Source organism: Schistocerca americana, chromosome 3 (assembly GCF_021461395.2).
Source record: "Schistocerca americana isolate TAMUIC-IGC-003095 chromosome 3, iqSchAmer2.1, whole genome shotgun sequence".
Lineage (NCBI taxonomy): Eukaryota > Metazoa > Arthropoda > Insecta > Orthoptera > Acrididae > Schistocerca > Schistocerca americana.
In genome coordinates, this window is record NC_060121.1 from 558,333,866 (window position 1) to 558,355,197 (window position 21,332).

The 21,332-nt window shown below is 42.2% G+C and overlaps 1 protein-coding gene across 1 annotated transcript in view; it reads left to right on the forward strand.

Annotated features, from left to right (window-relative positions):
• Positions 1-2,972: 2,972 nt before the first annotated feature.
• Positions 2,973-21,332, forward strand: part of LOC124605828 (ABC transporter G family member 23) — a 344,743-nt gene continuing 326,383 nt past the window's right edge. The window contains exon 1 of the mRNA XM_047137757.1: positions 2,973-3,028. The gene's annotated coding sequence lies outside the window, so the exon portion shown is untranslated. The remainder of the gene's footprint in view (positions 3,029-21,332) is intronic.

The following is a 21,332-nucleotide window of genomic DNA, read 5'->3' on the forward strand; positions in this document are numbered from 1 at the left end:
CAAGTGAGTGTCCTGAAGCTCTGTCCGCTCCTCCGCCCGCTTTGGCAAGGCCGTTGGCAGAGTAAGGGTGACTCCTTATGCCGGAAGTCTTCGGCCGCCAAAGCTAATTACTAATCAAAATTTAAGCGGCGGGGGGGGGGGGGGGGGGGGGCGAACCCGGGACCGAAAACATGGTGATTACGAATCAAAGACGCCACCTCCAGATGACGGGTAAGTGAGTAAAGTATAAACTTTATATTCGAAAGTCATCATTACGGGTTTCGGATTTAAAGAAAAAATTTTCAGGCGTCTTTTTTACTGAGGGTTCGATTTGTACCCATTTACTGGTGATACAGTGGCGTCCATTCCTGAGCAACAATACACAGTGTGTTTTTATTTCTCGTGTAATGACGTTTGGTGCGCAAGACATGAGAGTGTTTCTTCTTAATCGTACATCGAAAGCACAGCTACAGATTTAGTGCACGAACTCAAAATACATTCTAAGAATAAAACAAAACAAAAAATTACGCACCAGGAAGGAATTACCCAAACTGAACGGAAATCAGTAGGTGTGATATACATGTACAGACAAGCAAATTATCACCATTTCAGAAAAATCGTATGATTTATTCAAGAGAAAGAGCGTCACAAATCGAACAACTCAGTAATGCGTGATCCACCTCCAGCCTTTATGCAAACAGTAATTCGGCTTGGAACTGATTGGCAAAGTCTTCGGATGTCCTCCTGAGGGGTATCGTGCGGAAGTCTGTCCAGCTGGCGCGTTAGATCGTCCAAATCCCGAGCTGGTTGGAGGACCCCACCCATAAGGCTCCAAATGTTCTCAATTTGGGAGGGAATTGGCGGCCTCGCTGGCCACGGTATGATTTGGCATGCGGTGGAAACTCTTGTCGTGTGCTGACGGGCATTATATGCATTATATTGCTGAACTGTAAGCCCAGGATGGCTTGTCATGAAGGGCAACAAAACGAGATGTAGGATATCGTCGACGTACCGCTGTACTGTAAGGGTGCCGCGGATGACAACCAAAGAGGTTCTGCTATGAAACAACGAGGTACCGCTGACCATCAGTCCTGGATCTCGGGCCGTATGGCGGGTGATAGTCAATTTGGTATCCCACCATTGTTTTGGAATCTCGTTGTACGGAGTAGGATTGTCTGCAGTGATGAGTCCCGCTTCGAAATGAGACCCGATGACCAGTGAAGACGTGACTGGAGACGCTCCCGACAGTGGTGGAGTACCAACCTTACTATTGGCCCGACAACCAGGAGAGTTGGTCTGGGGTGCCATTTCATTTTGTAGAAGGACTCCTTTGGTTGTTATCCGTGGCACCCTTGCAGCATAGCGGAACGTCGACGATATTCTACTCCCCATTTATTGCACTTCGTGACAAGCCATCCTGGGCTTACATTTCAGCAAGATAACGACCACCCGCACACGGCGAAAGTTTCTGCTATCTGTCTTCGTGCTTGCCAAACCCTATCTTGGCCCAATCCAAAACGTTTGGAGTATTATGGGCAGGGCCCTGCAATTAGCTCGGGATTTTGACGATCTAACGCGCCGACTGGACAGAGTCTGGCACGGTACCCCTCTCGAGGACATCCAACAACTCTGTCAGTCAATGCTAAGTCGAATAATTGCTTGTAGAAGGGCCAGAGATGAAGCTACATGTTACTGAGCTGTTCAATTCGCGAAGCTCTTTCTCTTGAATAAATCAACCAGTTTTTCTGAAACTGTAATAGTTTTATGGCTATACTTTTACATCACTTCTACCGGTTTCCGTCTCATTCGGATAATTCGTTCGTGGTACATGGTCTTCTTTTTTTCTTTTCTTTCTTTGTCTTATAGTGTAGTTCCTGGAAAGCAGCATTCGTAATGTTCTACCTTATGTCCTTTAAACGACTTCCTGGAAAGCAACATTCGCAGTATACTGCCGTATGTCATGAAGCGACCACAATCAAAGTTCTTAACCAAAAAAGACTGCAGCATTTACATGAAGATGGCATTTTAAATCCTCTGTTGACTTTCGACTAAACGTTTTGTATCTTTCTTATAGACGGTCGCTGTTAAATTATAGTCTTCGTAATTCACCTCCAGTGTTCCACAACCTTGGAGCATTGCTGTAGGTGCGGTTTCGTTTATGACAGTAAGGCGCTGGCGTTTATTACCATGGAAACCACTTCTGTCCCTTGAATAGCTAACACATTCTGTAGTACCACGGTATGTATCGTCACCACAAGATTGCTGCAAGTGTTCCTATCCACACAAAAAAGTAGCAATTGTTTAAATGATGACCAGAAATCTCTCTCAAAGATCCCCGCTGTGAGTTGCACAAACAAGCAGACAGCTAATGCCATAGGAGAGAGCTGTTCCACAGTTCCGACTGGAGGTATCGCTTACTAATGATCTGATGTGTTTACATAGCAATATTAGACTGCCAGTTCCAATTAGTGTGTTGATGAGACATGTGTATGTGCTTTATGTTTTCAGTATGTCTGTACAGACTTTATGGAAGCAGTTGTTCTTGTGGTGGTCTTCAGTCACAAGGTTGGTATGATGCAGCTCTCCATACTAGACTGTATTGTGAAAGCCTGTTCATTTGTGCATAGCTCCTGTAAACCCTAACCATTTGAAACTGCTTACTGAAGCTAGACCTTGGTTTAACTGTACATTTTTGACATCCTCCCCCTCCCCCCCTCCCCTCCAAACACAGAAACACACACAAAATTCCCTCTGCTACGAAATTAACTATCCCTTGAAGCATCGACATACGTCGAATTAATCTATCCCTTCTTTTAGTCAAGTTACGCCACAAATTTCTTTTCTGCCGGAAGCAGAAGATTCCACATGAAATCATTTTTGAGACAATTATTCATTACTGGAACCTTCCACAATATCGAAGCTATTTTGCTATTACCCTACTTATGAACATATGAAAATAATTTCTTTCATCTTGTTTCAGAATCAGTGACGTACACGGTTGTACAGTGAGAGGACTGACAGCAGAGCAAAACACTTACTCTTGTTACAGGTAACCGACATTTTGATTAAACAAGTAATTTATTGTATTTGTTACTCGAAGCGCTGTTTTGGCAGTATGCTGATTGTAGACTGTGGCTACTGAAACGTATTAACAGACTACATACTACCGTCTGAAGAGACGACTTTCAGAGGCTAAACCTCTGTCTGCAAAATAAGTGTCATATGCTTTAACCTGTCCACCCTTACTCGTGTAACACAGACCAGTTAAAAAACACAGTCGTAATCTACAACGTATTTTCACGTTGATAGTAGCGAAATAAGTATTATTGTTAAGTTTCTGCCAAAGAAGAAATTGAAATTCAGCTGGACTGCAATATAATAGCGGAACCAATTAAAACACTGCAGAGTCCCATTTCTGGTGGTTACCGAACTTCAGTTCCCATCCCAAGCATAGTTGCAATATCTCTCCACCGCGGCAATTAGCGGAGCCGGTTATGTTTCAGCAGGCACGAGAAGGCGAAAGTAAAACACTTCACGCCGTAACCTTGCTACCAAAAGCTGGTTTTTGCACGTTCCACACGTGCAGATTTGGGATCGTTAACTGAGACATATTGGGATTGCAACCTAGTGTATACTGAATCACATATATGTCTTCGTAATCGCTAAAACGACTTAGCGACGTTTTTCTTTCCAAATGTACGTGTGCCAAAGTAATTAAAGAATCAATCAGTCAAAACATAATTATTGTGTTTTACGAAGTTGGAACATTTAACATGTTGTTCACAGAAAACATGTAGCATGTTTCGGTGCGTATTTTCGCAATAGATGAGCATACTACTGAAGACAGGAACCACGAAAAACTAAAGTAATGCAGTAATATAGCGAAGGTCCTACAGAACCCAACAACCTAGAATATCAGACGTGAATAAAAATATTCATTGACGATGTCACAAATGTGCTGAAAAATATCTAGGCAGTAAAAAGAGCAGTTGTTTACATAGCAGGCGGACTAGAATTCTACATCTACATACATACTCCGCAATCCATCATACGGTGCGTGGCGGAGGGTATCTCGTACCAGAACTAGCATCTTCTCTCCCTGTTCCACTCCTAAACAGAACGAGGGAAAAATGACTGCCTATATGCCTCTGTACGAGCCGTAATCTCTCTTATCTTATCTTTGTGGTCTTTCCGCGAAATGTAAGTTGGCGGCAGTAAAATTGTACTGCAGTCAGCCTCAAATGCTGGTTCTCTAAATTTCCTTAGTAGCGATTCACGAAAAGAACGCCTCCTTTCCTCCAGAGACTCCCACCCGAGTTCCTGAAGCATTTCCGTAACACTCGCGTGATGATCAAACCTACCAGTAACAAATCTAGCAGCCCGCCCCTGAATTGCTTCTATGTCCTCCCTCAATCCGACCTGATAGGGATCCCAAACGCTCGAGCAGTGCTCAAGAATAGGTCGTATTAGTGTTTTATAAGTGGTCCCCTTTACAGATGAACCACATCTTCCCAAAATTCTAACAATCGAAAACGACTACCCGCCTTCCCCAACAACTGCCATTACATGCTTGTCCCACTTCATATCGCTCTGCAATGTTACGCCCAAATATTTAATCGACGTGACTGTGCCAAGCGCTACACTACTAATGTAGTATTCAAACATTACAGGATTCTTTTTCCTATTCATCTGCATTAATTTACATTTATCTATATTTAGCGTTAGCTGCCATTCTTTACACCAATCACAAATCCTGTCCAACTCATCTTGTATCCTCCTACAGTCACTCAACAACGACACCTTCCCGTACACCACAGCATCATCAGCAAACAGCCGCACATTGCTATCCACCCTATCCAAAAGCTCATTTAGGTAGATAGAAAACAACATCGGACCTACCATACTTCCCTGGGGCACTCCAGATGATACCCTCACCTCCGATGAACACTCACCATCGAGGACAACGTACTGGGTTCTATTACTTAAGAAGTCTTCGAGCCACTCACATACTTGGGAACCAATCCCATATGCTCGTACCTTAGTTAGGAGTCTGCAGTGGGGCACCGAGTCAAACGCTTTCCGGAAATCAAGGAATATGGCATCCGTCTGATACCCTTCAGCCATGGTTCGCAAGATATCATGTGAAAAAAGGGCGAGTTGCGTTTCGCAGGAGCGATCTTTCTGAAGCCGTGCTGATGCATGGACAGCAACTTCTCTGTCTCAAGGAAATTCATTATATTCTAATTGAGAATATGTTCGAGAATCCTGCAACAAACCGATGTTAAGTATATTGGTCTGTAATTTTGATGATCCCTCCTTCTACCCTTCTTATATACAGGCGTCACCTACGCTTTTTTCCAGTCGCTCGGGACTTAACGTTGGGCCAGAGATTCGCGATAAATGCAAGCTAAGTAAGGAGCAAATGCAGTGGAGTACTCTCTGTAAAACCGAATTGGAATTCCATGAGGACCTGGCGATTTATTTATTTTCAACCCATTCAGCTGCTTCACAACCCCAGGGGTGTCTATCACTACGTCCTCCATACGGGAATCTGTACGAGACTCAAACGGCGGTATGTTTGTACGATCCTATTACGTGAAGGATTTCTCAAATGCTAAATTTAAAATTCCCTCAATTTAGCGTGCGTTTCTGTTAGAGCTTTAAGCCCAAGTGATTTTGAGTAAAGTATACATTTGTCATTTCGTAAATATTTTCAGTCTTCAGTTATTATTTTTATACCGTACATTTTCAGTTGAATTTCTAGAAATGCAGCAACAAGAAACATTGTAAAATTTGTCGAGAACTGACCACAACCTGTATGTAAATAACGAAGCTACTCATGTCATTGATATCAACCACTCATTATACGACCATCAAAAATGACACAGCCCTACAAGAACGCTATTTTTAACATATTTCTATGCCGTAATATCGAATATTGCCCCCGCAGTACCACAATAAAAGAGTTACAACTAAAAACGAATCTGAAATCGTTTAACAAAGTAATTTTATATGCCTATATTAGGAGTGATTTAATTCTGACAAACTTTCAATTATTGTTTCATGGGCATTATACTATTCTTAATAAGATTTTATAGCCAGGCAGGGATTATTTTACTTGTTGATTGCTAATTAGAGTAAATTACTAAAGCTTGTGCTGCTACTGAACGAACATTTTGTGGCACTATTTCAAGTCCGTCTCGTTAAATGAGTGGTCAGCGTAGATGGTGGACGCGGGTTCGATTCCAGGCACTGCCAAGGATTTCTCCTTGGTGAGACGGCTGGTTCGGGGTGCACTCCCTCGTGATGTCAATTGAGGAACTACTTGACCGAACAGTAGCGGCTCCACAGTCTAGAAAGTATACAAAAACGTCGGGAGAGCGATGCGCTGACAACATGCCCCTCCATTCCGTATTCCCGTGACGCTGCAAGACCGAAGATGACTAGGAGGCCAGTAGACATCCCTTGGGCCTTCGCGACCTTGACTAGGAGCTCGTTCTATTTCTATCCAAAGAATGACTCTCATCAATACGTATCATGAAGCCAATTAAAATTATTTACGTACAGATATTATTTGCGAGGTGTCTTCTGTGTATCTTTGTCTAGTGTATTTTATCACGTTGGTAAGTGTGGTCGAAAAGATTTCAGTGCGGAGTCGTTAAGCTCCTATTTCGTTGTAGGTGTAGATCACTAACAATTTATTCTCGCGTAATTAATGCTTCAGGTGCTCTATATAATAATCATTATTCCCGCTATAAAAGCTTACTACTTTGGTAGTATTTATTTATTTATTAGTTGACAGAACAATGGCGTAGTTTTATGTATGCACCACTCGGCTGATAATGACTAGTAACACGCTAGCGTGTGGTCAGATCACCAGACAGTTAAATTCGACTCCCAATCAGGAATGTCACTAGTGGGCGACAGGGTACTGTGTCTGCCGACATCGATGAAGAATCAACTTAGATTAATGCTGACAAATGAGAGCTGGATGCATACTAATGAAAAAATATCATTTCGATAAGTTAGAAACGGATTAAAGAATTTGTTGGATTGGAACCTCTCGCGTCGAAGCCATTCGAGAAGGATGAGAAAACAGTAAGAAGACTCTGTCCAGTGGCAATGTTCCTACGTCAAAATTAACAGCGCTACCATCTCTCCAGTAGGGGCCTCTTGGAAATGTTGACTCCAAAACGAGCTCTGGCGCTGCTATCGGCCAAGAAGTATTTACAGGCTATTTATAATGACAGTCGACACCAGTACAGTCATTAAATAATTTACAAGAGGATTGACTGAAGTAAACTTTATAATTTCTTTAGTTCCAGGTATTCAGCATCGTACTGCTAATGTAGATAATGCAAGTGATGAATTGCGTGGTATAAGACAGTTTCGTTGCATATACAGGGTGAAAATGACTTAAATGACAAACTCTGGGAAGTTGCCAGGGACACCAAAACAAACATGTTCCCCTAATGTCATAATTACCTGTGAGCTCTTTGTAATTCGTGGAAAGCGTAATCGGTCTCAGCACTCGTGCATTTGAGGAGGAATGTAAGAAACATCCTTCATGAGCAACTGCTAATCCATTTCACTGGAACCAGATGATTGTCCACTGAGAGCACAGTTTTCGCAGTGGCGCCTGGAACAGTGTCAGATGCATCCTACATTTCCCGCCTTTGTGCTGCTCAGAGACGAAGCAACGGCAGGGTGCGATAGGGTCTTAGACACCCACAGTTCACATGTTTTAGTGAGGTTGATCCACAAGCCACATTACTCGCACTCGTCAGTTGTGGTTCTACGTCAATGTGAGGGCAGATGTTGATAGTGACTGTTTAATTGGACTACATCTCCTACCTAGGCCATTTAAAGACAAGCATTGCTACAATTTCCCCGCCAGAGCATTGCCAGAGTTTCTGGATCACGTGCCACTCGCTACAAGAGAGCGCATGCGGTTCCAGCATGACGGGACGCCGTGGCGTTTCAGTCGTCCTGTGCGTTGATTCCAGAAAAAAGGTTTGGCAGTGTTGATCCTCTGCTACTACTCGATTCCCTGATTTTACGCTTCTGGACTTTTTCATGCGACGAGAGATGTCGTAAATTGTTCACAAAACCCCTGCTGAATCTCAAGAGGATCTGGTTGCCCGTATAGCAGCAGCATTCTTTGACCGTCTTAGACAGAACACGACCCACTGGTATAACCTCTGTTTATAGGTCAATGTAGGCATTCTTAAACCTCTACTGTAATTGAGGTAATTGTGATGCGTTAATGATTTTGTCTCTTGGTCATAAAGAATTAACATTTGTTTGTGTCGCTTTCAGCCCTCACAGGAAAACACATCACAAAAGTGTTTTCATTGCCCAATGCAACCTCCCATGGTTTGTCAGTTTAATTAATTTTCATCCGGAGAAAACTTTCCTCTATGGGTTCGAAAAGTTCTCACAGGAAAGCAGAAAAAATACTTGTTTTCGTTGTCCCGTGCAACCTCCCACTATGTGTCTGTTTAAATAATTTTCACCCTGTATGTGTTTGAAAATAATTTAAATTTGCATATGATGTGCTTTTAAGCGGCGGCGGTTGTCTAGACTCCAGCCATGGAGAAACGGGTGTAAGTCCCGGGTAGAAGCTGCGACTTTTCCACGTTCCAGTCCCTCCAGGACAGACCCAGGTCCACTCAGCCATCAAATGAGTACGGGGGATTTTTCCCTCCTATTACCGCAGTGAAGAAAGGCTGCACTCTAACCGCAGTCAGGCCAGTACGCCGCACACCTTTACAAGTTTCGTGTACATTTGTATAAAGTCATTAATGTGGGTAGTAAAAATAATAGGTAATATTGGATACCTTGCTCACATTCATTTAGTTGTTAAATTTCATCGGCTTTGTTTTTACCTGCATGTGTTAAACTTTCATACTACTTGTATAGGTTCTTATCAACTTACACAGCAGACTTTGAAGTCAGGGCAGCCACGGCCTATATATATCATTTTGAAAAAATAAGAACAATTTACCTGTCAGTCCTTTATTTATAGGCACGACCGGTTTGGCAGTCTTTTATCTGAATCGACATTGGTAATAGAAATCAAGTTATTCTCGGTCGGAAAAAGTCTTGATTTTATTGTACCTGATGAAGCAGTTAAAATTCTGTGAAACCGGTCGTACATATAAGTAAAGGACTCACAGGTAAAGCGGTCTTCTCGTATTTTTCAAAATCTTATCAACTTCCTAGAGGTGCCCACTATTTCCATTACTGTCCAAAGATTCTGTTAACATTATCAAGCGACTGTATGAGGTACATAGTAGCTACACGGTTCCATCGCGTTAATGTGACCACCTGTCAAGAGCCTGAATAACCACATTTTGCGGGCGGACCGCTGTGAGGCGGGCAGGAAGAGAGTCAGTGAGGTTCTGGAAGATAGGTATCGACAGAGATGTGCAGTCATGCCGACCCAAACGCCACGGCCAGCTGCGCTAGCTTCTGAAAAGATACGACTGGTGAATTTTCTTTGGTAAACTGTTGCAGGGTGTTGGTCATATGTCCGATGGATCGTAAATCTGATTCCTTTGAAAACACCACATGTCGCCACTCAGTGGCCATCCAGTTGAAGTACTGGCGTGCAAATTGGAACCTTCGTCGCCGATGAACAGCAGTTAGCGTGGGAGCATGGACGATGCGCCTGCTGTGGAGGCCCATAGGCAGCAAAGTTCGCAGAACGGTCGTTGAACAGAAACTGTTGGTAGCCCCTTGGTCCATCTGGGTGGTCAGTTGCGCAGCAGATCTGCGTCTACTCACCCGTGGTGCACCACAGATATCTCGACGGCGGGTTTTGCATAGTGTCATTTTGCTATGCACCAAGTACTTCAATGACGCGTCACATGAACAGTTAGCCGTTTCGGAAATGCTTCCAGCCTTGGTCCAAAAGCCAATGGTTATGCCCTTTTGGACGTCAGATAAATCGTTCCATTTGCGCAATACGACAACGACTACTCTGTTATCCGCGTCCCTACCTCCCCCCCCCCACTCCCCCCCCCCCCCCCCCCCCGACGCCCGTTACATACCGTCCATGTTGTTGCTGCTACCTGCCGTCTGTGAATGGTTCCTGCACGCCGACGTCGAGCAAAGGCGGTGGTCATATTTAATGTGACTGGGCCGTGCAGCCGCGTATTTGATAACTGAATTCTCGCATTTGTCTATCATAACTTCAATGAGCGCAATAAATTCATTCCGTTCTTCACCAGTGAGGATTTATGCAATTATAATAATTAATAATGCTGCTGTTTATTATTATTTCATATAATTTATATACAAAGTATGTCTGTGCATTTTACCATCTTTGAAATTACATATCTTGAAAAGGGTTAATACTTATTGTGTTTACCACGATTCAGATATTTTACTTGTTTGCCAGTAGAGAGTGATTATGTGTGACAACATTTTGTGCAGCCTCATGCTTCAAAATTTTACTGATTCTGCGTTTACTTTTTCTGTTCCTGTAGCCTGTCTATTATCCTCCAGTATATACCTTCAGAGTGTATTAAAAGCTTACCTGTCAGTAATGGTATGCTGTATCTGAATCATCATCATCTTCGTTTCCCCTCTATCCAACATCTGGTCGGGTTTGGGTATCAATGGTACTTTGCCACTTTACTATGTCTTTCCAACACTCTTCTTCCACAATTTGGTTCCATAGCAGGTTTCTCCTCCTTAAACTCATCTTTATTGTATCAATCCATCTTGTTCTCGGTCTTCTTCTTGGCCTTAATCTTGAACTCCATCATTCTTCCTGGTATTCTTCCCTCTCCCATCCTCTTCACATGCCCAAACCATTTTAATCTATTCTTTTCAGTTTTCTCAGTCAACGTCTCCACTCCAGTTTCCTTCCTAACTTCTTCATTTTTCACTCTGTCTTTCCTCGTCTTCCCTAGCATAATTCTCAGAAACTTCATTTCACTGGATTGTATCCTGCTCTCCTCTCTTCTAGTCATAGTCCACCTCTCTGAGCCGTAAATTAGTATGGGTGTGAAGTAAGTCTGGTATAGCACCAGCTTGCACCTCATTGGCACTTCCCTTCCCCACACCAAGCCCCTTACACACTCCTAAAATGTACTACTCTGTTGCATTCTTTCGCTAATTTCTGTCTCCGAACGAGCGTTCCCCATTAATACGCCAGTGCCGGTCCCAAGCCCGGTGCATCAGCTTGCAAGTGGTGAGGAAGGAGGAGGGGGAGGAGTAACAAGCTCGTTAAAAAAACTGGGAAAACCTGCGTCCATCTGGCTCCGGATGGTAGTACCCTGTAAGGGTCCCTCGCCAGGGTAACAGGTGAAGACAGACAACGGTTGGAAAGCGGAAGAGGATTTTACAAGTCCCAACGGTGAAAAAACCGAAGAACTGTCTTCGTACCTTACTTCCGGTAGCGCCTGTACTCCAGATGGACGGCTAGAAACGGCGTCTGTTCTCCGTGTTCGGAGCGGCCTAAACATGTGCTGGCAGCAGCTCTAAAATGCCTTTGGGAGTGGCGACCCCATCGTAATAATAGCCTATAAGTGAAAGGTACTTCAAAACCAGCCTAGGAAAAGGTTAGGGCGTTCCCTGCAGGCGACGCTGTATTTGAAAGCACACTTTATTTAAAATTAGATTTACAATTAATTTGGTGTTATTACGCATCCTGAGGGACGTGAATAGCACCAAATGTATTATAGCGGCAACACTGGTGACAGTGAAACGTGACAATAATAGTTATTAACGAGGTCGGCAGCTTTAGCAGGCTTTCTGCAGTAAGCTAATACGCTAATATGTAACAAGGGCGTCGGGACTGTTTACAAAAGCGTGTTCAAGTTTCCACTTGACTCTGAATGGGAGAAGGCTACAGCGAGTAATTAAACTGTGTCGGATTTGCTGTTAATATTCACAAAACTAAGCCAGAAAAATGAAAGAAATAACGATGACCGTTAATGGCTTACTACGTATCCAATCGACCTACATCAGACACGGTTACAAAGTTATCAATCTACCGACTGCTGTGGTTTACGAACTAGTTCACTTGCTATATAAGACTAGAAAGATAGGTGTAATATGATTTTTCGCTTGCTGTTCTCTTTTCGAAAAACAAATAATTACTACCACCTTCCTAGAAAAAAAACCACACCGATCCGTTTTCTTTTTGGATCGAATCTCACTCTTATAATAGTAAATCTATAACTTCCCTCTTCGGTAAAGTATTCTATTTAAGTAAAGTATACTATTTAAAAAAGACAAGCTTTTTAATATTGCTCTATTAAAAGGTATTAATTTACTTCTCAGATTTTGTTAAAACAGATTACTGAAAAATTCTTATTATTAGTGAGAGGCTAAAGCTTGGTATGATTGCACTAATTGTTCGAAATATTTTATCATATTGGTCGTCACCAGTCACTGCCTTGCACTATTGGCAATATCTTTTAGAAGGCAGTCGTCACAGACTGGGCACAACCGCCAACATTTTGAACGGAAATGAGCAGTTCTAGATTAAAATTTATCAGTCATTTTTACCGTAGTGTGTAAAGTATTCCAGCAGCATCCATGCCAAGCGAATGGTTATTTACCTTCTCTGTTGGAAATCACTGACTTTTTATCAAAAGTGTTGAAATGGATTTTGCACTACGTGGAGGAAGATTTAAAATAATGATATTAACACTGAAATTCATTAGACGTGTGCTGGAGGATTGATGTGTTATTTAAATACCTTGACGTGGCAATCGCACATTGAAACGTTTTCGATCTGAGGACAATGCAAGCATGTCCGTTACGTAACATGAAGGGAAAAAAAACTAGAAGTAAAAATAATCCAATTGAAAATACTATGATTTGTCAATCTCTAAAAATAGGTATTTTAAATTTGTAACTTGTTCTCCTCCATGCCTTCCAACCTGACAGAGGGAAGTATAATTTTAAAAAGCCATAGGTGAATGATATTTTCACTCTGGAGTGGACTGTGCACTGATATGAAACTTCGTGGCAGATTAAATCTGTGGGCCAGACTGAGACTCGAACTCGGGACCTTTGCTTTTCACGGGCAAGTGCTATACCGACTGAACTACCCAAGTACGCCTCAGAAGCCGCCCTTACAGCTTAAATTCGGCCAGTAGCTCGTCTCCTGTCTTTCAAACTTCACAAAAGCTCTCCTGCGAAACTTGCGAGACTAGCACTCCTACAAGAAAGGATATCTGGAGACGTGGCTTAGCAACAGTCTGTGGGAGCTTTTGTGAAATTTGGAAGGCAGGAGACGAGCTACTGGTGGAATTTAAGCTGAGAGAGCGGGTTCTGAGTCGTGCTTGACTAGCTCAGTCGGTAAGCATGTGGCCCAGAAACATGGGCATTGAGAAAGAAAGAAGTGTGGCGGGACTGGCAGAAGAATGAAAGGCTGGGACCGACTGATTGAGTTGAATTACAAATTGCTAAAAATTGTATATTTATTTAAATAACAACTGTTGACATATGTAACATATCACAATAACTTGAACAGATCGCTCGTTAGGGCATCTCGGTCAAATAACTTCCAATCCTGAAATTTAACTTGAGCTCAAGTAACCAACGGATTGAACATTTACCATTTATGTCGCAAAACTTCTCGTAAACAGAAACAGGATCAAACGCACCAACACCTGTAAAAACAAAGTTCAAAAGCCATTTAACTTAAAAGATTAAGTATTTAAAAACTGCTTAACAGCTGTTGAAACATCATGCTTAAAAACCAGGACATTTCTTTCATAATATAACTTAATGGTAGTAAAATCAATAATCAAACAGAACTTGGGAATTATTACGGAAGCCGACAATTACACAACATAATGTTAAAAATCAGACATTTCAAGAAAGACGGCTTGTCTTCGATTATGAACTTCGATGGTTCCGGGTCTGTATCCCACTCAATCCTGCTGGAACCTGCTGCTGAAAAGTATCCAAGTAGTTCCATTACACATGAGGACTGGCAACATCATCCATGCGTGTATTAGCCATTACTCAAAGGTTTACCTGAAACAGTTCAGTTCGGTATTAGACACAAGACACAACAACAAGTTAGCGTACGCCTCTGTTATGTTGGTAAAGCTTAAATATTTCAGAAATAACTGCTTCTGGATAGGTACACGTATTGACGTGCAACGAAAACTGCATTCACTGCTGCATATAACCTGATTACTAATGGAAAGAAACATCTAACAAACAAGTTATGAAAGTTTCGAGGGAAATAAAACAGTTCATTCACTCCGGCTAAGCGATGGTAACATTAGCAAAAACATCGGCACACAGCGCCTGTTCGATAATCTATCCAGCTAGGCACATGCTGATCACATTTACTTGCAGATCATGCACTAACATACTATGTCCAAAGTGTCAGAATTTTCAGACACATCTGCACAACACCGTCGAGCTACACGTGCGGAAACGCCCTGTGTTTACTCTGTCCAACAGGCTGCTGACTGCCGTCGACTCTCGCACTACGCAGTCTGCAGCCCTGAACTCGGCTCACATGAACTGCCGACACGGGTAGGAGCCCCGATACATTACTGCGTCCCCGCGGAAGCATATACCGTCTCTGTCCAGCGACTCACAGACTCAGTGGTGCCAACTTTCTTATATCAACAAAAAATATTGCTACCCTTGGCACAGGAAAGTAATATTTGGAAACCTTTGGATATATAACTGTACAGAAGAATGGAGAAAATTAAATGATTACACGGAGTACGGACTGAAGAAGTACTCGACAGAGTAAAGGAAGTATATCAGAAAGGGAAAGCGATATGATTCACATACATTCTAAGAAAAAACTGTTGGTAAAAACCTATCATTGAAGCAGAGGTAGAAAAAGAAATATAGTTTGTTTATAGATTTGAGGGGAGAAATATCATACCAACAACTAAAGGAAGAAACAAGGGATAAATCATGGAGGACGATGATCAGCTGAAATCTGTCTTTTGACAGTTTTTTTGTTATGATGATTTTTTGTGTAAAAAGTATTAATGCTATTAAAAGATGATTATCTCGGTATTCAACATGTGTCAGTATTTTATGAGTTCGTCGTGGATATTTGTGTTGGTGGGAATAGATTACAATTATCTTTAACGTGTTAGAAAGATGTTTGAAGTGAAAAAGTTACGTTCATATGTTTTCGGAAACCAACATGTATAAGGAAATGATTGAGAAAATACATGTAATTTTAACAGTCGAAAGAGCCGCACAGGTACTGCAACGAGTGAAGGATGGAATTGATCAAGTTTTATTATTTAAGAAAATAAATTTATTCTTCATAAAACAGATTTAGTTAGCAAGAAATATAAAAACAGAAATTAAAATTATAATATTCTTATCACTTGCGGACGCATAACTGTGAAACGACTGCTAGCGTCCTTCAAGATTTCATTTTGTTTCACTGCCGAAAGTACGGCTTTTCGCGTCTTTAGTGTTGGGTGGTCCATGAACTGACATGTCAGTGAACGCTGTATGTGTATTAGTTACGAGGACGCACATCACAGCGCAGTTTGTTACCGAGCTTACTTATCCGTTATGCAGGGCGTCCCAAACGTTTAGGGTCAAAATGAGACAAAGGTAGGAGATACTAAACCGTTTTGAGTTAAGGGGCCAGTGGTTGGAAATGAATACTTCACGAGGTACGAGGTCTTGGTTGAGGAGTACGTGTGAGGCATGTGTTTGTACATAACTGATGTGCCGTAACCAACAACGCGTACCACACTGTTGTTGGTGGTGTTAGCCCGATACACGAAGCACACTCAAACTTGAAGTTAGATTTGTCAATAATACTTTTGCGTTTCTGTGATTTCCCACAATGGAGTTTACCACGAATACAGTCGGTAACTAGTTGTCGAAGATAAAACATTACCTGTAACAATTTGAAGACATGCTTTTAACGCGAGTTGCCTGAAAAGCCCAAAAAATATACACAGAAAAATTTCGCAACAGCTGACATCCTAACTAGAAAAAAAAATTACTGTCGTGGACAGAGATTTGCAACGAATTCGGTCGTTCAGGGCACAGAGAGCTGGCCAAGATTTCCAACAAGGGTTGTTCCCGAAGTAGTTTAGGTAGAGATGTGTTGGATCCTGTGAGAGAATGTGCATGGTAAGCAATTGTTCAACTAATGGACACTACGAAGGATACAGTTCTGCGGAGAGTACTGATAGATGAGAAGTCTCACCCATATAGCAAACCGCATGTGCAAACCAATGCGGTAACATGAATTTGAACCCAGAGTTATGTTCCGTCAATGAATTACGTTGCATCACACACAGTGAGATTAGGGATCGTCAATTTGAACGTTTGCTATTGTTTATCCGGTATATGTAGTTTTTGTCAACAAAAAAACTAAATACTCTTTTTGTACTATTAGGTCTTCAAAGTATTCAGTTAAGGTCCTTTCCACATTATTATATAATTTCAGCATTAACTGAAATCTCCTTGCGAATTAAAACTGTATGCCGGAGCGTGACTCGCACCTGAGACCTTCGCATTGCGGAGGCAAGTGGTCTACTGACCGAGCTATCCAAACACGACTCACCACTCATCCTTACAGCTTTACTTCCGCCAGCACCTCCAGACTTCACAGAAGTTCTCCTGCAACTTTGAAAGACTAACACCCTTGGAAGAAATGATACTCGGAGACATTGCTTTCCTCATTTCTTGTGTAGTGCAGTCTTGCGATGTTGTAGGCGATCTGTGAAGTCTGGAAGGTAGGAGATGAGGTGCTGGCGAAAGCAATGCTGTGAGGATAAGTCGTGAGCCATGCTTGGGTACCTCAGTTGGAAAAGCACTAGCCCGCGAGAGGCAAAGTACCAGATTCATGTTCCGGTACGGCACATATTTTTAATCAGCCAAGGAATTACGAATCAGTGCACACTACGTTGCAGAGTGAAAATTCATTTTGACACTAACTGTGTGGGATACCCTGTATTTGTTTATAAAGATGGGTAGAGCAAGCTAGCCTCTTTTAAAAATTAGCGTGTTATACACTGTGGGAAATGATTCAGGAACACTGACGTATTTTGATACAGAGCCTTCGGTTGCCTTCGACTTCATTAAAGATATCTTTAAAAAATTTTACCCTTCAAGTGGCAGAAGCTTCATTTCACTAGAGAAAATACTACTATACTATGTTAAGTTTGCTGCATTTTAATCCAGATGGCGTATTTTTACTCTTTAGCGTAGTACAAAATCTGATGAACTTTTATGGTTTGAATCTTCCTGGCAGATTAAAGCCGCGTGCCGAACTGAGACTCGAAGTCGGGACCTTCGCCTTTCGCGAGCAAGTGCTCTACCGACTCAGCTACCCAAGCACGACTCACGCGCCGTCCTCACAGATTTACTTCTGCCAGTATCTCGTCTCCTACATTCCAGACGTCAGAGAAGCTCTCCTGCGAAACTTCCAAGACTAGCACTTCTGGAAGAAAGTATATACGGAGACACGACTTAGCCACAACTTGGGGGATGTTTCTGCCCTGCAAACTGCTTCCGTAGATGATTTCCTGTTGTTCTGTTATCAGTAACACACGTATCATTTCGGTGCCCTATTTCTGTGTTATTTTAATGGCACAGTTTTTCTTCCTAAAGTTAAGAAATAGTTTACTTGTTAGGATCTATTTCCCTGTAGAGTTCTAGCTACTGTCCGCACGTCTATTTTGTCTTGGGAAAGTTGATACGCATCCCAAGTGTTCTTTCCTTTATTCTTGGAGCTCCGTGATTTCCCAGAGATATTCATTAACTAATAGAACCACTTGTTCACCTCCTTATTTAATAACTTCCATTCTCCTTCCAACTTTATTCCTATATTTTTCAAGGTTTTAACCGCAAGTCTGTCACCATTGATGATAAACAGAACTGGAAATTTGCAGCAACCTTATCTCACACCACTCTTAACAGGTATTTTACAAGCTTCTTAGTCTTTCACTTTTACGATTAGTCTCCGTTTAACTGTGGCGCCTTGTTAGTTTCCTTCCAGTCTGTTCCCGTTTATTTAAATAATTTAAGCATAATTTTTCATTTTACTCGATGAAAAGCTTTTACCCAGTCCAGTTCTGAATCAATAAAATATTACTACATTGTATACCTGACTACGAATTACAGTGTAAACATGCATTTAAAATTAACGTTATTCAGTTGTTCTTTCACCGAATTGAATAAACTCCATGCTACAATCAAAAGAAGTATGCACTACAGACATAAGAGATACACGATTAATTTCGAGTTGACTTTCGGAGAATCCAAATAAATAACCTCTGTTCACGTAGATGAGCTTTGTCACGGGGCATACTACCGTTTGTTTGCAGCATGTTCTTCGCAAAACACTTCAAAACTCGAATCGCCCGAGCAAGGCGGTTCGTGTGTTCTACGTGGATCTAGACTGCAACACGGTCGTTACCAGGTTTTGTTTAAGTACAGCGATTAAAATAAATTGTTGCCTCGCTCGCCTAGTAAGGACCAGTTCCAACGGAGGACCTCGTAGCACAAAACATGACTTACACAGTTTTTCCGCCGCTCGGATGACACGCAAGCAGAATCCGGTACACTGCGCCTGAACTCCAGTCGTTTCTTCATGCGGCGCCAAGGTCGGCTTGTTCCTAGAGCCCCGTCAATGTTGCGAAAGTATTTCGTCTCCGGCAACCTACGTAAATGCAAAATAGGAGCCACGTCTCCAGTGCTAGCAGCATTTGTTTACTAGGGCGGAACTTCGCCACAAAGAAGGGCAAAGTTGCCTACATAACATTTTGAAGCTCCTCTAATTTAGCATTGAATTCTAGTTTCAATAACGAAGTAGAACTGAAGTCACTCCCAGGAATAGTGACTGTTTACTCTGTACGTGTTCAGACTTTTCATGTTATTATACACTACTGGCCATTAAAATTGCTACACCAAGAAGAAATGCAGATGATCAACGGGTATTCATTGGACAAATACATTATACTAGAACTGACATGTGATTACATTTTCACTCAATTTGGGTGCACAGATCCTGAGAAATCAGTACCCAGAACACCACCTCTGGCCGTAACAACGGCATTGATACGCCTGGACATTGAGTTCATCAGGAGTAGTGACTGGCGTATTGTGACGAGCCAGTTGCTTGGCCACGTTTATTTAAATAATTTAAGCATAATTTTTCATTTTACTCGATGAAAAGCAGCAGTCGAACATTTTCTGTATCCAGAAAGGCACGTACAGGACCTGCAACTCGCGGTCGTGCATTATCCTGCTGAAATGTAGGGTTTCGCAGGGATCGAATGAAGGGTAGAGCCACGGATCGTAACACATCTGAAATGTAACGTCCACTGTTCAAAGTGCCGTCAATGCGAACAAGAAGTGACCGAGACGTGTATCCAATGGCACCCCATACCATTACGCCGGGTGATACGCCAGTATGGCCATGATTAATACACGCTTCCAATGTGCGTTCACCGCGATATCGCCATACACGGATGCGACCATCATTATGCTGTAAACAGAACCTGGATTCACCCGAAAAAATGACGTTTTGCCATTCGTGCACCCAGGTTCGTCGTTGAGTACACCATCGCAGGCGCTCCTGTCTGTGATGCAGCGTCAAGGGTAACCGCAGCCATGGTCTCCGAGCTGATACTTCATGCTGCTGCAAACGTCGTCGAACTGTTCGTGCAGATGGTTGTTGTCTTGCAAACGTCCCGATCTGTTGACTCAGGGATCGAGACGTGGCTGCACGATCCGTCACAGCCATGCGGATATGATGCCTGTCATCTCGACTGCTAGTGATACAAGGCCGTTGGGATGCAACACGGCGTTCGGTATTACCCTCCTGAACTCACCGATTCCATATTCTGCTAGCAGTCATTGGATCTCGACCAACGTGAGCAGCAATGTCGCGATACGATAAACCGCAATCGCGATAGGCTGCAATCCGACCTTTATCAAAGTCGGAAACGTGATGGTACGCATTTCTCCTCCTTACACGAGGCATCACAACAACGTTTCACCAGGCAACGCCGGTCAACTGCTGTTTGTATATGAGAAATCGGTTGGAAACTTTCCTCATGTCAGCAAGGTTTAGGTGTTGCCACCGGCGCCAACCTTGTGTGAATGGTCTGAAAAGCTAATCATTTGCATATCACAGCATATTCTTCTTATTGGTTAAATTTCGCGTCTGTATCACGTCATCTTCGTGGTGTAGCAATTTTAATGGCCAGTAGCGTATTATCTCGTGTATCCAGCGTGATTCAGCTGCCCCTACCCACGGGTTTTATGCAACCTGCAACACCTTCAAATACCATGTGCAAGATTTTAATATTTTCTCACTCGTTATGCGCAAGCTATTAGTCCTGCAGAAAACCTGGGCAGGACCTTTTTGTAGGAACTTTAATGTAGTTAAATTTTTTGCTGGGATACGTTTTCACCAGAGGCCTTAGTTTTCGAATTATTCAAGGAAAACGTTGAAAGTGACCTTCAAACGTGTTTTTTTCTTTTTTTTTACTAACTCGTAAACCGTGGCCTCCAACGAAAACGAGTTCTAGTAAAATATTTAACTACGTTAAATATCCTACAAAAAGGTCATGTTCATTTTTTTCTGTAGAAGCGTAGAAAGCGAGAGAATATGACAATCTCGCGCGTGGGTTTTTGAAGGCGTTGCTGGTTGCGTGAAACATACAGGTATGGATAGCTGAATCACCCTGAACATCTTCGTGTCATCCGTAACGACATAAGCACAACACCAAATTGTACTAAGCACTCATTACAGATTTCAGAATGACAAAAACACATGTTTGACGAATTATATGCAGATAGGAGGAAGATAACTTATGCTGCAGTCCAAAATCGTCCAATACCAGTTATTTGTCATGTCAGCCCAATTCTTTTAAAGAATCGAACTCCCATATATAAAACCTCATATCTCTCGAACTACTTGTTGAACAATGGTCTAATTTTTCAGGTGCATTCAGTGGCATATGTGAACACTGAAAAGCATGTTGCGAATAGAATCATAAGTAAATAAGTAATAAATTAGAACATCACACCTGATGCGGCAGTTTCGTTGTACTAGCAGCGAAAATATAGTGCCTACTTTTTATCTTTCATCAGTTTTTGAGGTGTCAGCAAGACAAAGTTTCAGAAAGGTTCGAAATTTTGTCTAAAGTTTGTTGGAAGTCGATAAGTGCTCCCATGTTCAAATACTGGATGAATGTATTCTCAGTAATTTGCGCGGCGTGAGTTACGCTGTCTCAAGATATGTACACGGTTTCTAGCTGTAGTACTTGACCTGTTCTATTAAAGCTTTGGCATAAGATGGTAGCTGTTAATGAGTAGATAAGGCAGAATTTTAAATTTTTCAATTACGTCAACACCTA